General features: G+C 46.5%; 1 protein-coding gene across 1 annotated transcript in view; it reads right to left on the bottom strand.

Moving 5' to 3' along the window:
* Positions 1-11891, bottom strand: part of LOC309584573 (CBP80/20-dependent translation initiation factor-like) — a gene marked incomplete at its 3' end in the record, with an annotated part of 567823 nt that extends 555932 nt beyond the window's left edge. Inside the window, exon 1 of the mRNA XM_082300660.1 lies at positions 11782-11891. The remainder of the gene's footprint in view (positions 1-11781) is intronic.
* Between the last annotated feature and the right edge of the window lie 4092 nt (positions 11892-15983).

Here is a 15983-nt window from a genome sequence, read left to right on the forward strand (position 1 = left end):
TAAATTGTTATTCTGACTTGGTGCCTCCCACTGGTTTGTTTTCAAACTAGTACAAGACCTCATGCATGATGTTCACGTTCTGTAGATACAAAAATGCTGCTAGCAAGGATTTTCTTGCTATTTTCTAAGTCCGTGAGAGACTTTTCTCTCTCACAGAAGAGGTAGCAGTTATGTAAACAACCAAACCACCTGCAACCTTGAAAAGTTTTGTTTATGGTATAGTAGAAAAATATTTTGACAATGGATGTTTTAGGATTTTAGCCAATCACCTCCAAGGGATGGCTGATCCTTTGTCCAATTAGACTATGAAGAAAAAAGTCTATTAAAGAGTTTGTAAAATAATTAAATAAACCAATCTTGCTGCACAATTCCTGCCTGCTGGATCTTCTCTCCTCCTCCTCCCTATGGCTGCAGGACACGGTGATATACCCTAGGGCCTAGGCCTGCGGTAATAACGTTCAGCCTGCAAACTCCTCTCCTTAGCTTCCCAATCAATGCTCTCATTTGGTTATGTGCTTCAACCTCCCTCCAGCACATTAAAAACCAGTGGCTACAGTTTCTCATGTACTTTTAATCAAAGTTCACTGCTTTTTTGTTACAATAATTGGCTAATCAAACCCATTGCTTCCAAGATGACATTCCTCCTAATGCTTTAATCAATAGACAGAGATGCTCACAAGAGAGCTAACATGGCCTGAGCTGAGTGTAGGTGCTGCAAGAACAAGGCTACAGTTTTTCATTCATGTCACTGGATGATGTGGAAGAGACATGAGAAGAGATACGCTGGAAGCACATGATGGATGTGTCTACTGTAATCAAGTGGATAAACAGACAGAATTACCAAAATAAGTGGAAAATTATATTCTTATGCTTATTAGCCTATGAAGAGAAGGAGATGAAGGCTTTATTGGCTTACACTTCTCATCAAGCTCAGTGTAACACTTGTAGACGTGTGGAAAAGGTCAGAAGCATTAAGGGATGGGGACAAATCACCAACAGCTCTACCTCTTCACATCCAGATAGAAGGATCCAAGAGTCACATCACTGGATGTTCTACAACCACCACACTGGTTAACTAACAGCCTCTGACAGGTTCATGATTTGGTTGGATTTCTTAAAAGAAAAAAAAAGATGAATATGAGCAAGCCAAACCCAAGTTGGGTTACTTAAGCTTTTCTTGGTGAACTTCAGACTTCCCAGCACACTTTATTTCTTCATGCAAATATTCACCTTGGCTGCTAAATTTCTACAACTCCTCAATTACAAGCTTTCACAACATCAGCCACCACCTTATCATGACTCAAGTTTAAAGCATTTCCAATAAAACTTGACTGTAATGCTTGCATTGTCTCGCAACAGCCAGAACTGGACAGAAAAGACATGATGTCCCCAGGCACCCATGCTCCACCTGCTGCAATGGGCTGGCCCAGGTCAAGGACCAAGGGACTCAAGGAAGGAGAAGAAATGTGATCTGACATGGCTATTACAAGAAACAATAGGCTTAGTTTTCTGGGGTGAAATCTGCCTCTTGCAAGCCAACCAAGCCTTCTTCAGAAACATCTGGCTAAACTGGTGTCTTGGAGTGACTTTATGATGCATATCCCCTATCTCTGCTCTATGCCCAGAAATTAATTTTGTGCCTTTCTGTTCCTTTAAACTGAGCCTGAGAGGGGGGAAAGGAAAAAAAAAACTGAGCAAACTTTTCAAAGCAGTTGTTTCAAGGACACAGATACACACTCCTCTGAGTTCTTCTGCTGTGGTAGAGCGGAGGAAGCACCCTTCTTGCTTTTCAGCCAGCTTTCAGCTCTTTTTTCTCCAGAGAGAGACAGAGTTGAACTTTGTTTTCCTGGGACTTCAGTTTTTCCCTTCTTCTCTTCTGGACTGTTTCAACATCAGAACACATCGGGAGAATTTTACACTGAGGCCCCAGAGGTGGGTCCACGACCCAGCTCCGAGGAGGAGGAGAGAGACCACACCTACAGAAGGACTCTGAAATCTTTCCAGGTTTCTCTCCACAGCGAGAGGTTTTATTATTTAGCATTATTATCCTTTTCCTGTGTGTTTGTTAAATAAATAGTTTTTATCTCTTTCACTTTCCTCCGAGGAAAATTTCTTTTTTCCCGAACCTGGTGGGAGAGGGGTGGTTGTAACCTGTCTTCTATTAGAGGATATTTTCTTCCAAATTTGTCCAAACCGGCACAACTGGATGGATCCAATTCAACGGATTCAACCCTCAAAGTTTCATTTGACTGGACTCGCCTCTCCACAGATGTCTGTATTCATGGATGAGGAGCAGAGCAGACCTGGAGCTGCCACAGGTCTAGCAGTGTCCTTCTCGCTGCATTGCTATCCTCCTGGCACAGGGAAAACTCATGCTGATAGCTCATTCTCCCCCACCATGCCCTTCCCTACTGAAATGTGCAGTGAGGAGGAAGACACAATTCTGCTGAATGAAGCAAGTGTAACAGGACGTGCTCAAGGAAAACCTTAGCTAAGCTAGCAAGGGATGACTATGAAAACCAGAGCATGGGAAAGGCTGTCACTTTCCACCCACAGCCCTAAATACAGAAGAGCATAAGGAAAATCATTCTCGAAGCTGACAAAAAAGGAAAAGAATCCACAGTTTAAAAAAAAATGAAAAATGAAAGTGCATATAGTGACAGTAGAAGGGGAAGGGATAGAAAAGGCAGCCTTGTGCAGCAGCTGTAATGGGAAAGGCTGTCAGGAGCAGAGAGGGGCAGAGCATCATCCCCAGCTCCTTTGGGAACCGGAGGTTCACCAATCACTTCTAACAGCAGCTCCAGCTTCAAGACAAGTTCATGGACCATGGATGATGCTGAAAAGCCACTGCACTGCTGCCTCATCTCCAGGCAATGCAATCAGTCAAGACCTTGGTCTCAACAGGAAACTGCAGCAAGCCTGGGAACAGCCTGGCCAAGCTTTTGAGGACAGATTTTATCCAGTCGTCAGGGTGCAAATGCTCTATGTGAGCATTATTAAGAGCAGTAACAATATAATACCTGATTATCCACCCCAGCAGGTATGCAGTGAGGCTAAGCTCAAGGCTGGAAAAGCCTTTTGAACTGCAGGATACCAGTACAGGCAGGAGACTGGGGAGAAATCAACCACTAGCTTTTCACTGCAAGCTTGGTGGTCATGCACAAGCACAAAGTCCTGGGACAACAGCATGGCAGCATAGAATAGTTTGGGTTGGAAGGGACCTTTAAAAGTCATCTAGCAGCATCTCATCACACCCTCCCTGGCAGCATCCCTAGAGCCAGCTCCTCTTCCCCATGTTCAAGACAATTTAGGTTATTTCCTTAAAGAAAATGCAGTGATTTACTAAAGGTACTTCTGAGTTAACTAGTCTGCTCGCACCCAGACAGATAATATTTAAGCTCACAATTGCTTCAGACTCTCCTTGGAGGCAAGAAGAAATCTGCATTTCATTTTTCCACCCTCTTTCTTACAGCCTGCAATTTCTTATCTTTGAGACCTGCACTCCTCTGTCAAATTTGGCTGAAATTAGTCCCTGGGTTAAAAAAGCTTCCAGAGGAATAGCAAGTGACAGCCAGTCTGAGTTACATAAGCTTCATTTCTGTTAATTTAAAAAAAAAAGCAAGCACAGAAACAGTAAATTAATTTTTCACCCAATGTAATGAAAATATATATTAAAAAACCAATGTGCAAATATCCTTTTTCAGAGCAAATTCTGAGAAAGATGATGTGTGCTCTGAAACTCAGAAGGGAGGGAGAGAGACCAGCATCCTGGGGTGAATCTTTGCATTAAAAGCATCCTGGCAGGGAGGGATGTTGCAGTTCTGCCGACAACTAAGCACTCCACAGGGTTATAACGTCCTGCCCACCACTGATGCTGCTCTGAGCATCTGCAAAGGCAAGAAAAAACACTCCTCTACCTGCACCAGGCCAGCACGGGAATGGACAGAGCAGGGATGCAGAAAGGGATGGAAAACCTGCTGTTCACCAGAAGAGCTTTCCAGAAGTGTGCATTTCATTGCAGAGCTGCCATAAGGATGCAAGAATCTGCTGGTCTCAAAAGAAATGGAAAAAACTGTTGGAGAAGGCTATCCATCACCTCATCACGGCTGGTCCCTTGCAGCTCTTCATCCACATCCATGGCCTCTTCTTTCTTTACAGGCATCTGTAGCCATCACGGTGAGACCCCATGGACACTGAAAACTCCAAGTCACTTGCAATAATGAAATATGCATGTGGCAAGAAAAATAAAGAAATAATTTCCAAAAGCACTCCCAGCCTTCATGTCCTGCTATAAAACCTCCAGCTCTAAAAATTATTGCTGCAAGTTTTAGAATCACCAGCCTGGCTTCCTGAGCTAGAGAAAAATGTAATCAAAGATGCCTCCAAGGCATTTGCCCAGCTGGGAATATGCCCTGATTTAAGGGAATACAGCTCCTGTGGGTGCAGGCATCCTCCCCTGTCTCCTCCCACCATGCAAAGCAAAGACCACCCTAAACATAGAACATTTCTCTATTATTAAACTCCAGCTGACAACTACAGCACAACCATAATCCTTCCTGCTTTCTTTTCCTCTCTTGCCCAGGCATCCAACATGGTATTTTTGACAACACATTATTAAAATCCCCTCTGGCTTCATTGCAGTTGGACACGTCACCCAGGAGCCCTCCAGTCCAGGGGGTGGGTTTGCTTCTGGCTGGGTGGGTGGTGCAGGGAGATGCCAGCACCCAAAAGCAAATCAGCATTTGCAGACTATTGCTTTGGACTGGCTTGGTAGGACCTAGACTATACCATAGTCCCACTTGGAGCGCACACTTCTCTGCAGAACAAAAAAATCCTTTAAAATACACCCCAGGATTATTCATGCAAGATCTCCCATTAGCAAACACTAAGATGTGTTTTCACAGACATGAACACCCTTCATAGTCCTCTGCAGAAGATGGTGGCCCTAAAACAGTGCCTTCATGGACCATGTAACAGAAGGAGCAGCTCGCAGTCACAGACACAGGGGAGCCCAGCTGTGCAAAGCAGCTGCCCCAGCCTCGATCTCACCCAAGGTTATGTCATCTGTGACCAGCTCCGGGCCAGTTGGCAAAGCTTTGGCTTCACAAAGGAGATGCTAAATGCTTGGGATGGCCAAGACCCCTGAATTATCTGCAATGCAATTCTGTTCTAGCTCGAAAGCAAAGACAGACTTGTGAGACTTAATCAAACTATGCAAAATACTTGAGATTGTACATACTTATTTGCAGAAGACCTCAGTGCTAGCTTGGGGATGGACTGGGTGCCCTCCCTGACACATGGCACAGCACACCTGATGGCAGAGACCTGAACTGTTGCAGCATGCTACACTGCTATGTTGCAGTCTCTCAAGTCACCCTTCCCATGCCAACCCAACTACTCACCTCCCATGCCAGCTATCACCCAACACAACCGGCAGCAGAGGGATGGCGACAGCTTGGTTGTGAACACCAACTTCTCCCAAGCTTCTCCCAAGCTTCTCCCAAGGTCCCAGAGAACACAAGCCAAGCAACACAGCTCCTCCAGGATTTTATGAGTTCAAAAGCATTTTTCAGAATTAATTATGAACCCCGTCAATGGTTCCCCATCACAGGTGGCTGGGGAAGCTGGTGGGAGCTATGTGTCTCCCTGTAGTTTCTGTTCCAGCATGGGGCAGGCTCCAGTGGTGATGAAGCCTTCCCAGGTCAGCACAGGCTGTACAAACAAGTCCCAGTGAGCCAGGACAGCTCCAGAGGGAGGGGGAAGGTTGGTTGGGTTGTTTTCTTTTGCATTAAGGCAAATTAAAATTGCTGGTGAGAAATGAGAAGCTTGTGGAAGCCCACATGCATCCTCAGATCACCCAGGCATGACATGACACCAAGGGATGAGGCACACCACACAGCTGCCCGGCTCTGCTCCCCATCTCAGGGACATTCCCATCATGGACATGTCATCTCATCCATAACCCTTTCCATCTTGCCACTTGAGAGATGCAGATGACTTCCACCACCACCCAGCAGCATGATGGACACAACCATGCTAGGGAAGAAGATGAAGCTGAGCCAGTGCTGGTGGCCACAGAGGAGATGCTCTTAATAAATGGCTGTACATTATGAAATACTCCTGTGGCAGGCTCCTAGCCAACAGGTGTGTGGCAGGATTTGGTCCTGCAGAGATATCAGAGGCAGAAGTTTAAGTTGTCACCACAGTTTCTCCTACCACCTAAGAAACCAGGTTTTTCTTCTCATGTACCACAACTGTTACATGCCTGGAGGACAGAGGAGGCCAAGGATTGTCTCTATAGAAGAGGAGATGGGAGTAGTGACTTTTCTGAAATAAGCACAAGACCACTCCTAGTCAAGCTGTGGTCCCTAAAGCCTCAGAGGTCCATCAACTGCCTCAAAGTAGTCTCCAAAACTAACTCAAAACAGCAAAGATCTCAAATCCATTATTTCCATAACAAATTTTTTCGCAATCCACCCACGATAGAGACACCATCCCCATTCCTGGCCACTGTTGAAGTACCTCTACATTGCAGAAGCCCAACCGTGGCACAGCCCAAAGTAGATGTGGAAGAAACAAAACCTCTCTTTTCAGCAGGAAAGTTGATGGTTAAATGCACAAAAGTTTTGAGAACATCCAATGTCATTCCCATTTCAGCCTGAACCGAGCAAGAAATATATTTTTCTTAGGATCACTAGCAAGGCATCTATGTGGTAAATGAATATATATATATGCGCATACACACATATATATAAATAAATAAATATAAAATAGCCAGGGCCTCAAACAAACAGAAAATTATTGGTTAGCTACAGTAGTCCTTTATTTTGGATGACCCAGTAATGCGCTAATTATACTCAGGTAGCAGAACTGTACCTTCTCCAAGAAGTTTCAGAAGAACATCCCAAGGCTCATCCAGAAGCATCAATGCTTCCAGATTTTCAAGATAGGAAGAGGTGTCCTTTTCCTAACCTGATGAAGACTATGAGTTACCCCAAACAGAGCACCATACTGTTAACTTTGAAACTTAACAATGGCATGAGTAATCTAAATGTCTTAATACTTCTGCCAAACATAAAAACAGTGAAATAATTAACAGTATTTAATTGCTCCATTGAAATAGTCAGGCAATATGCTAAATGTGCCCCAAAGAGCTCCCAAAATAGCTCTTGTCTTGGGGTGATTTTATGATGATTCTATTCCCTGATCATCTGCTCTACACCCAGAAATGGTTGCTGTAGCTTTAAGGTGGGTCCAGGGGGAGGGGGGGGACCTTGGGGCTTTTTGACAGGCTTTTTTCAAACCCTCACTCCCCAAGCATCCATGGTGCCCGTGCGGACTGTGGGTTTTTTTGCTTAGTTAGCTTGGGGGTTTGTTAGCTTAGGCAAGAAGTGGTTTTTTTCCTTTCCCTGGCCTTGGAGACTGTGACAGCAATCCTTCGACGGCTTCTTTCTTGAATTGGACAGTTTGGTTTTGGTCCAAGATCAGAGAGAACAATCGACAGGAGAAGAATCAGCCAGGGACCGGTGGGAAGGCGAGGGGCCACTCCCTTTCAGCCCCAGACCTCGGAAAAGCCGAGCCGCTGAGAGAAAAGGACACCAAATCCACCTGCTTCATCTGCTGTGAAGAGAGGACCAACACCAGAGATTCACCAGGTTCCCATCTGTTTGCCCAAGCTGCTGCATGAACCTTTTGTTTGGTTTTTTTCCTTGAGACAGGAACTGGCGCCATTTTTTTTTCCTGTGCCATGTGGGCACTCTATTTGTCAATAAACGGTTGGGTTTTTTTCACTTTCATCCACTAGTATTCACCTCTTATTGGCAGAAAGGGATTGTTGGAACCCTTTTTTTAGAGGAAATACTCATTCCAGAGTGTTTTTCTCCTAAACTTGTCTCTAAACCAAGACACTCATCTGCTGCCCCCAGCTTCCTTAGAAACCATAGGGTCTTGCTATATTTTTAGCTATAGCTCCTTACAAATACACAAGACCCCAAAGACTCACTTGAGCGGCAAGAACATGAAATTAAATAAGGTCCAGGAGGGTTTTCTTGCTGCTCTGCAGAGATCAGCAGACAAAAACTCAACCAGCAATAACTACCACAATTTCATACCACTCCTGCTGGAAAAAGACCAAGCAGCAGCAAGGATGAAAACAGGAAACAGGAGAGAGACCCAAAATGAAATGGGAGAGTCAGCATAGCAAAATTTGCCTTCACCAGGAGATCCTGGTAGAGTGAACTCAATGGAGCACTTAATCCCAAAGTGAGGCTGCTGAGAGAGCAAAAAAGTATTTTTCTCATTCAAGATCAAGTGCTGAAGGAGAGACATCTAAAGATAAAGCTCAGCACCTTGTCACCTTCCCTTCCACAGTTTGGATCAAAGGCTAACAAGTATCAAGTATGTTTTCATGCTTTGCACATTATTTTTCACACCTCTCAGGTACCCTGCATGGACCTCTCCCATCCCATTTGTGGATGAGGTTGACTCAGCTATGGAAATGAAGGTGTCAAAACCAGCCAAGCCCCTCAGGAAGCTCACTCCTCTCCCAAATCCCATTGCAAATGCAGAGCTGATGTTTAATTCATCTCCACAGTTTCTCCAGTCTCCCATCAGCAGGGGAGCTCCTGGGTGCTAGACTTTACCCTCCAGCTCACCTGAGACAAGTTGCTTCCCCACATCACTTTCACCTTCAGCATCTAACCACTGCTCCTCTACTTTCCTTTAAAAGCAACCTGAGATCTTATAATTTATTTTTTAAAATGCTTCCTAAGAGCTGTACAAGTTCCACAAGACACTAATCACAACACCTCAAATTCACAGAGCCCTCTGGTACAGTATCTGCATTGCAAGAAGGGCTCAGATAGAGCTCAGAAGGAAAGAGCATCACATACAAGCACAGCCTGAACTTCCTCAGACACCACTCATCTTGTTGCCAGACGATAAATTGTCTACACCTGGTGAGCTAACATAATGCTCGTTCTACCAAAACCACTGACCTATGGAATTGCACAATGCCCATTGTGTAAGAAGGACAACTGGAAGTTCACCAGTCTCAGTGCCCTGCCAACTCAGCCAGGTCGACTGGAACATTGGGGTCTATGACCACTAGGGACCACCAGAGAGACTCCCAGGACAGAAGAATGCATGCATAAAGGGGAGGGGAAATGCGTTAATGATTTTGGGGAAATGATTATCATATGTATGTTTAGTCTGAGACAATCAACGAATATGTATGTAGAATACAGTATATAAAGAGAAACTTCCCTGTACTCAAGTACACAAGGCTTTGGGAGGAGCTATCCCCCCCCCACCGCCCATGCATCCAGCCAAATAAAGAATGCTGCTTCTTAATGTTATATTGATGTTAAGGAGTTTCTTTATTTTATCGAATTTTTGGTAACAATCTCTCTGCCAAAGATAACACACCTAAAACAGGGAAACCACAACCTACACATTTTACCCAAGGCTTGAGGGAATAAAATCCAGTGCAAGGTTTTGCTCTTGGACCTCAGGATCATCAATGGCACAGCAAAGCCTTTATGGTCCTTATGGGGAAACATAATATGTATCACCACAATAAAATGGTTTTTTTACACTCACTGGAGACAGAATGTGAATATTTGTTTGTCAGGGTCACATAAGCTGCAAGGGGAGTGGGATGCTTCCCTCTCCATCCCATGTGGCACTCCCCTGCCATCATCTGGATGCTCAGAGGATGGTCCACCATCAAAAAGCCTTTCTAGATTTTGGAGAGGAGTGACTATTAAATCTCCTGGCCTTATTTTGGTATCTTTGGGTTGAGAGAAACAACCTGGAAGCTCAGTATATCTTCCGCTCCTTCACACCTGTTCCGGTTTGGCCAAATTTAGAAATATATATACTCTGAGAGAAGGCACAACCACCCCTCCCCCCACCAGGTTCGGGAAAAAAAAATAAATTTTCCTCGAAGGAAAGTGAAGAAGATAAAACTATTTATTTAACAAACACACGGGAAAGGAAAATAATGTTAAATGGTAAAATCTTTCGCTGTAGAGGAAAAACCTGGGAAAGTGTTCGAGTCCTCCCTTTGGTCACCTCGGAGCTGGGGCTTGGCTCAAGGCCAGGCCCTCTGTGCCCGGTGGAAAGTCCTCCCGATGTGCTCTGATGTTACAGCAATCAAGCAGTCCAGTAGAAAAGGGAGAAAATCCGAAATTCCAGAGAAGGAAAAGTTCAACTCTCAGCCTCTCTCCGGAGAACAAGAAGCCGGAAAAAAACTGGCCAAAAGCTGACTGGAAAAGCTGCAAGCCGGGTGCTTCCTCGCTCCCCCCTGCCCCAGCTGGAAAAAAAACCTGCTATCTTTATGTGACCTTGAACAAGTTTCAAACTGCTTTGAGAAAGTTTTGCTCAGTTTTTTCTTCCCCCTCTCAGGCTCAGTTCAGAGGCATAGAAAGGCCAATAATTAATTTCTGGGCATAGGCAGTGATATGGGATACACATCATAAGGTCACCCCAAGACAACACCTTTTTTATTTCTGTTAACAAGGCTGTGACTTCAAGCTCCATCCCATACCTGCTTGAGTGGTGGAGGAAGAATAGCATGGATTACTGAAGCAGGAGTGAAAGTGATAGAAATGGACATGTGGAAACAGCCTATTTCAGAGGAGCTATCAGGTCTCCAGAGAGGCCCAGGGCACTCCAGCCCTCCACATCATGCTGCACCTGTCCCTTTCCAATCTAATGGCATTGTTACCTCATCCAGTGTGGGGTCTTACTGGTGGGGGTCTCGCCCCTCCCAGAGGAGCCTGACACATGGAACAGCCCCAGGAGATAAATCTTAGTCTCATTTTATGGAAAAAAATCTCCAAGGACTGAGTTTTGAGGCATTGGGATGCCAGGGACAACCAGCAAATGTGCCTCCAGCCATTCAGCATTGCTGGGGGCAGCTGTGGCAAAAAAGTCTTGCAACTGCCGGCTGCTCCGCTGCCACAACATCTGTTTTCCCCTACTGTCACCCACAGCCCCTGAGACCACGTGCAGCCAGAATGACTCTGCAGGAAAATGATAACCATAAAATAACAACAAAATTGAGTCCCTGCTGTGTCCTCGCTTGCTACACCCAAACCCAACCCTGCACCAAAGACAGGGAAAGCACCTCCCAGGAGGTGGGAGATGCTCCCACCTCGGTACCACACATCAGCATTCCCACTGGGAATGTCTCCCCTGTGAAGATACTCAGGGCTAAACCAGGTAGTACCATTGTGTCTGCAGATGCTGCTGTACAGGAACCTCCACTGGCTTTGCTGCGACAAGGACCACAATGAACAATAGTCATTGCGATGGGGACCCAATTGGTCTCCCTCTCCTTTTTGTCCATGGGGGGTTCGCCGGAGGACCCGGAGAGAGAGGCCACCCCTCCCCTTTGGCCGGGCTAATGAAGCTGCCAGGAAGCTTCCAGAGGCCGGGAGCGTATCCAAATCCGGCCCTGGACCTTGCCGCCGCAGTTACTGCCCTGCCCGCCGCTCACCTTCACCAGGAGAGGGAATATAATGGGAGAAGGGAGGGCTCCAAGTCCACGCACAGAATGTCAGCGAAGAGGGGGAATCCCACCCAGGACGAGGCCACTCGGGTAGCACCGTCGCCGGTACCAGATAAGAAACCGGGTCCATGTGTAAAACAACATCCCAGACCCACGGCAGCCTGGCGCGTGGGGGTTTGATTCTTTGCTAAGGAGACAAAGGCCGGACGTGCCCCCCCCCCCCCCCCCACCGCTGCTGTGTCATGGCCCCCCCGCTCTGGCCTTACCGTGCAGGGCGCTGGGCGCAATCAGACCCCCGCCGGGAGGTTCATGGGCGCAGCGCCGAGGTGCGGGTAAACGCGGAGGGACACCAGGAGCGCCACCCGCTCGGGAAGAGAATCCAGCTCTGCAGAGAGACGGGCAGGGACGGCCGGGGAGTGACGCGCAGCCCGCCCAGCCCCGCCCTCCCGACCCCGCCGCCGGCCTTGCCGTCGGCCCTGTCGGGAGATGTAGTTCGAGCCTGAGCCCAGCCTGCCCTCCCCGCCGGATCCCCCGGGCCCCGAGGCTCTGCCGCGGCCCCGGCGACCACCGAGAGGCCAGCCCGGCGGGGAGACTGAGACCGATCAGGTAGCAGAGCAGCCTTTGTGGTGCTATTTAGTTCCCCCTGCACACACCCACCCTTCCCTGCCCGGGCTAAACACTGATTCTCATGTTCCTACCCTCATCCTTTGGGATTCAGACGTAGAACCGCATCCTTTCCGGTCGCATCCCCCCTCCTCATGGCCAAGCAGCATCCATCGAGCTTTCAGGAGGGTGATTTCAACTGAGCTTAAAAGAAGTAAACAGCAAGTGTTTCAGAATCCTTGAAAGGTTTGGGTTGGAAGGAAACATAATGATCATCTAGTTCCAACCCCCTGCCATGGGCAGGGACATCTTCCACTAGACCAGGTTGCTCAGAGTTCCATCCAACCTGGCCTTGAAAACTGCCAGGGATGGGCCAGCCACAGCTTCTCTGGGCAACCTGTGCCAGTGCCTCACCACCCTCACAGGGAAGAATTTCTTCTTAATATCTAATCTAAACCTGCCCTCTGTCATTTTGAAGTCATTGCCCCTTGTCCTATCACTCCATGCCCTTGTCCAAAGTCCCTCTCCAACTCTCTTGTAGCCTCTTTAGGTACTGGAAGGTGCTCTAAGGTCTCCTTGGCACCTTCTTTTCTCCAGGCTGAACAATCCCAACTGTCTCAGCCTGTCTCCATAGCAGAGGTGCTCCAGCCCTCTGAGCATCTTCGTGGCTGCCTCTAGACTCACTCCAGCAGGTCCACATCCTTCTTATGTTGTGGGCTCCAGAGCTGGATGCAGTACCACAGGTGGGGTCTCACCAGAGCGGAATAGAGGGGCAGAATCCCCCTCCCTTGACCTGCCTTTGATGCAGCTCAGAACACAGTTGACTTTCTGGGCTGTGAGTACACAGTGCTGGGTCATGTTGAGCTTCTCATCCACTGATCCCTTGAGAGGCCACCTAAAAACAGAGACTAGACAGGAGTAAGGGAATAAAGGTAGGCATTTATTTGAAAGGCCTTCAAAGGTACACCCTGAGGAGCCAGAGGCTATTGCCAAGATGGACCCCAAGATGGATGACAGGTCAAGAGTTCTTCACACTTTTATAGGTTTGGTTCATTTGCATATCAGGGTTAATTTTCCAATTAAAGCTTTAGTTTAATGATGTAATTTCCCCTCAGATTGCCCCCCTCTCAGAGGCTTTTGGTTTATACTTTTGGGCCTAGGACGGTCTGGGTGTCCTTGAAGAGCAAGCCTGGAGAGGCTTTGTTATGTCTACCTAGCACGAGAGAGCAGAAATTACCAGGCTACAAGAAACTTCAGAGTTACACACTAAGCAGTACAGAATTTGAAAAATATAAAAGTTAAAACCTAAGGCATCACCACCAACACCCCCAAGTCATTCTCCTCTGGGCTGCTCTCCATCCATTTTCTGCCAAGCCTTTACTTGTGCTTGAGATTGCTCCAATCCAGATGCAGGAGCTTGTACTTGGCCTTGTTGAACCTCATGTGGTTCACAAGGACCCATCTTTCAAGCCTGTCTAGGTCCCTCTGGATAGCACATAACTGAAGTGTTTCCATATAAATACACAAAACTCTGAGTTGAGAAATGTAAAAAAAAGAATTCAAACACCTTTTAAACACCCTTCTAGCTAACTGGATCCATTTAACCCCTTCAGACCTGCTCGAATGTTCCTACAAGGGATTAAAACCACTTTTTCTTTACCCCACCAGGCTCTCAAAAACACTGACCCAACAATCATTCCCCTTTTCTTATTGCTTGGGCTATATTCAAGAGATTAACTTTATTTCTGACCATGGATTATTTATTGCTTTCTGTCTAGTTCTGCTGTAACATTAATCCAGATAAATGGATCATGTTAATGAACATCAACAGAAGAACCACAGCCATAAATTCACCAGAAGAAATGGCCTCTGAAGAAACCTTAATTCTACTCTGACAGCAAAATCAGATTCAAAAGATCTCTCTCCCTGCTGCGCCCAGGGCTGTATCAGTTTGCTGGGCAAGTTGCCATGACAACCCAATATTCACAGGAGGGTGGCTATAATTAGGAGAGTACATCGCTAATTTAGCTCCAGATATTTTTATTTTGTTGTATTTTAAGCGAAGGAGAACTGCCTGGATTTTCATATTTTTATCTATGATCATATTATGGTTTAATTATTACTCTGATGACTTAAGAGGCCTCCTAGACACAGAGACTAGACAGGAGTAAGGGAATAAAAGTAGGCATTTATTTGAAAGGCCTTCAAAGGTACACCCTGAGGAGCCAGAGGCTATTGCCAAGATGAACCCCAAGATGGATGACAGGTCACGAGTTCCTCACCCTTTTATAGGTTTGGTTCATTTGCATATCAGGGGTAATTCTCCAATTAAAGCTTCAGTTAAATGATGTAATTCCCCTCAGCTTATCCCCCTTTGAGGCTGTTTGGTTTATACTTTTGAGCCTAGGACAGCCTAGGTGTCCTTGAAGAGCAGGCCCGGAGAGGCTTTTATATGTCTACCTAGCATGAGAGAGCAGAAATTAACAGGCTACAAGAAACTTCAGAGTCACAAACTAGGCAGTACAGGATTTGAAAAATGTAAAAGTTAAAACCTAAGGCATCAACTCCAAGCATAAATAGCATTGCTCCAGTGACAGTTGAGCTGCCATGCTGTCATGGGTTAGCAAGCATAGTCCCGGAAGTGATGTTCTTGCAAAGAAGTGCTTACAGCTTCCTCTGTGACCTGACAGAACCCATCAGCTGGCTAGTTTGAATATGGACAATTTTTTAAGCCACTTAGAATTTTGACCGCCTCTGTGGTCCACATTTAAGAATGGACAAACCCTGGGACGCTCTCTCTCTTGCTTCCGGCCGGAGGACTGGTAACTGGCCTGGGCCCAGCTGGGGCCCTGCGGCCCTGCCAGGCCCTGCTGGGCCCGGCCGGGGCCTGATCAGGCTGGGCTTGGGCCGGGCTAGGCCACAGCCTTCCTGGAGCTGATGGGCCCTGTTCCACCCGCGGCCCCCCCACAGCCCTGCTACGTGCAGACGGGCCGCTCCCCCACTCCAGTGCGGCCGAAGAACTCAGCTGAAAGCTGCCCACTGCCCAGCAAAGATCATGTGACCAACAGCGATAAGCAAAATTCCAGCTGCAAAGCCTGGGTGAGATTAACTCTTTTACTGCTGTGAACGGCTGAAAACTGGAGGGACGAGAAAAAGGAGATGCTTAAAGCTGAAATTCTGTTGTAAAGCTATGGTAATGTAGTGGTTTTGGTTCAAAATATTCATTACTTACTTATTTTCCTTCTGTGAGATAAGAATTAGGAGAAAAGTAAAGCAGGCACAAACCTTAAACAGTTGCAGTACAATGAAAGAGTTTTATTACTAATAGAATTAAAAGTAAAGAGACAATAACAAAACAAAATTAAAGCAAATCCCCCCCCCCCCCCCCCCCAGCACTTCTCTCCTTTTACCTAGCTCACACAAGGGATAACAGAACATGGGATGTTAGTCAGTGTTCCAGTTCTTGAAAAGTCTCTCTCTTATGCTTAAGGGAAAAAAGGGGTTTTCCTTCAGTTGCACGTGGTTCCCAAACTGCCACTAACAGCAGATCCGCCCGGAAACAAACAATCTGCTGTGTGTAGAACATCTCTCCCATGAAAAATCTCACAGTTCCTTCACACTACAAAACATGGGCCATCACATGGGGTTATTCATCTTTTTAAGGATAAGTTCTTTTGGCCTGCACACAAAGGCTTTTTCTTCGCCACAAGTCTCTAGCAGCCTCTTACTACTTCTATATAGCCTGGCATAGGCATTCTTCACAATCTTCACAGGCACACGAAGATACTCCATCCCCCCATGTTCTTCAAATGGATTAAAGAGACAAACAGTTTGTGGTATTACAGTTTCTTACCACGGCATGCAA

Source organism: Coloeus monedula (assembly GCF_965178545.1).
Source record: "Coloeus monedula genome assembly, chromosome: W".
NCBI lineage: Eukaryota > Metazoa > Chordata > Aves > Passeriformes > Corvidae > Coloeus > Coloeus monedula.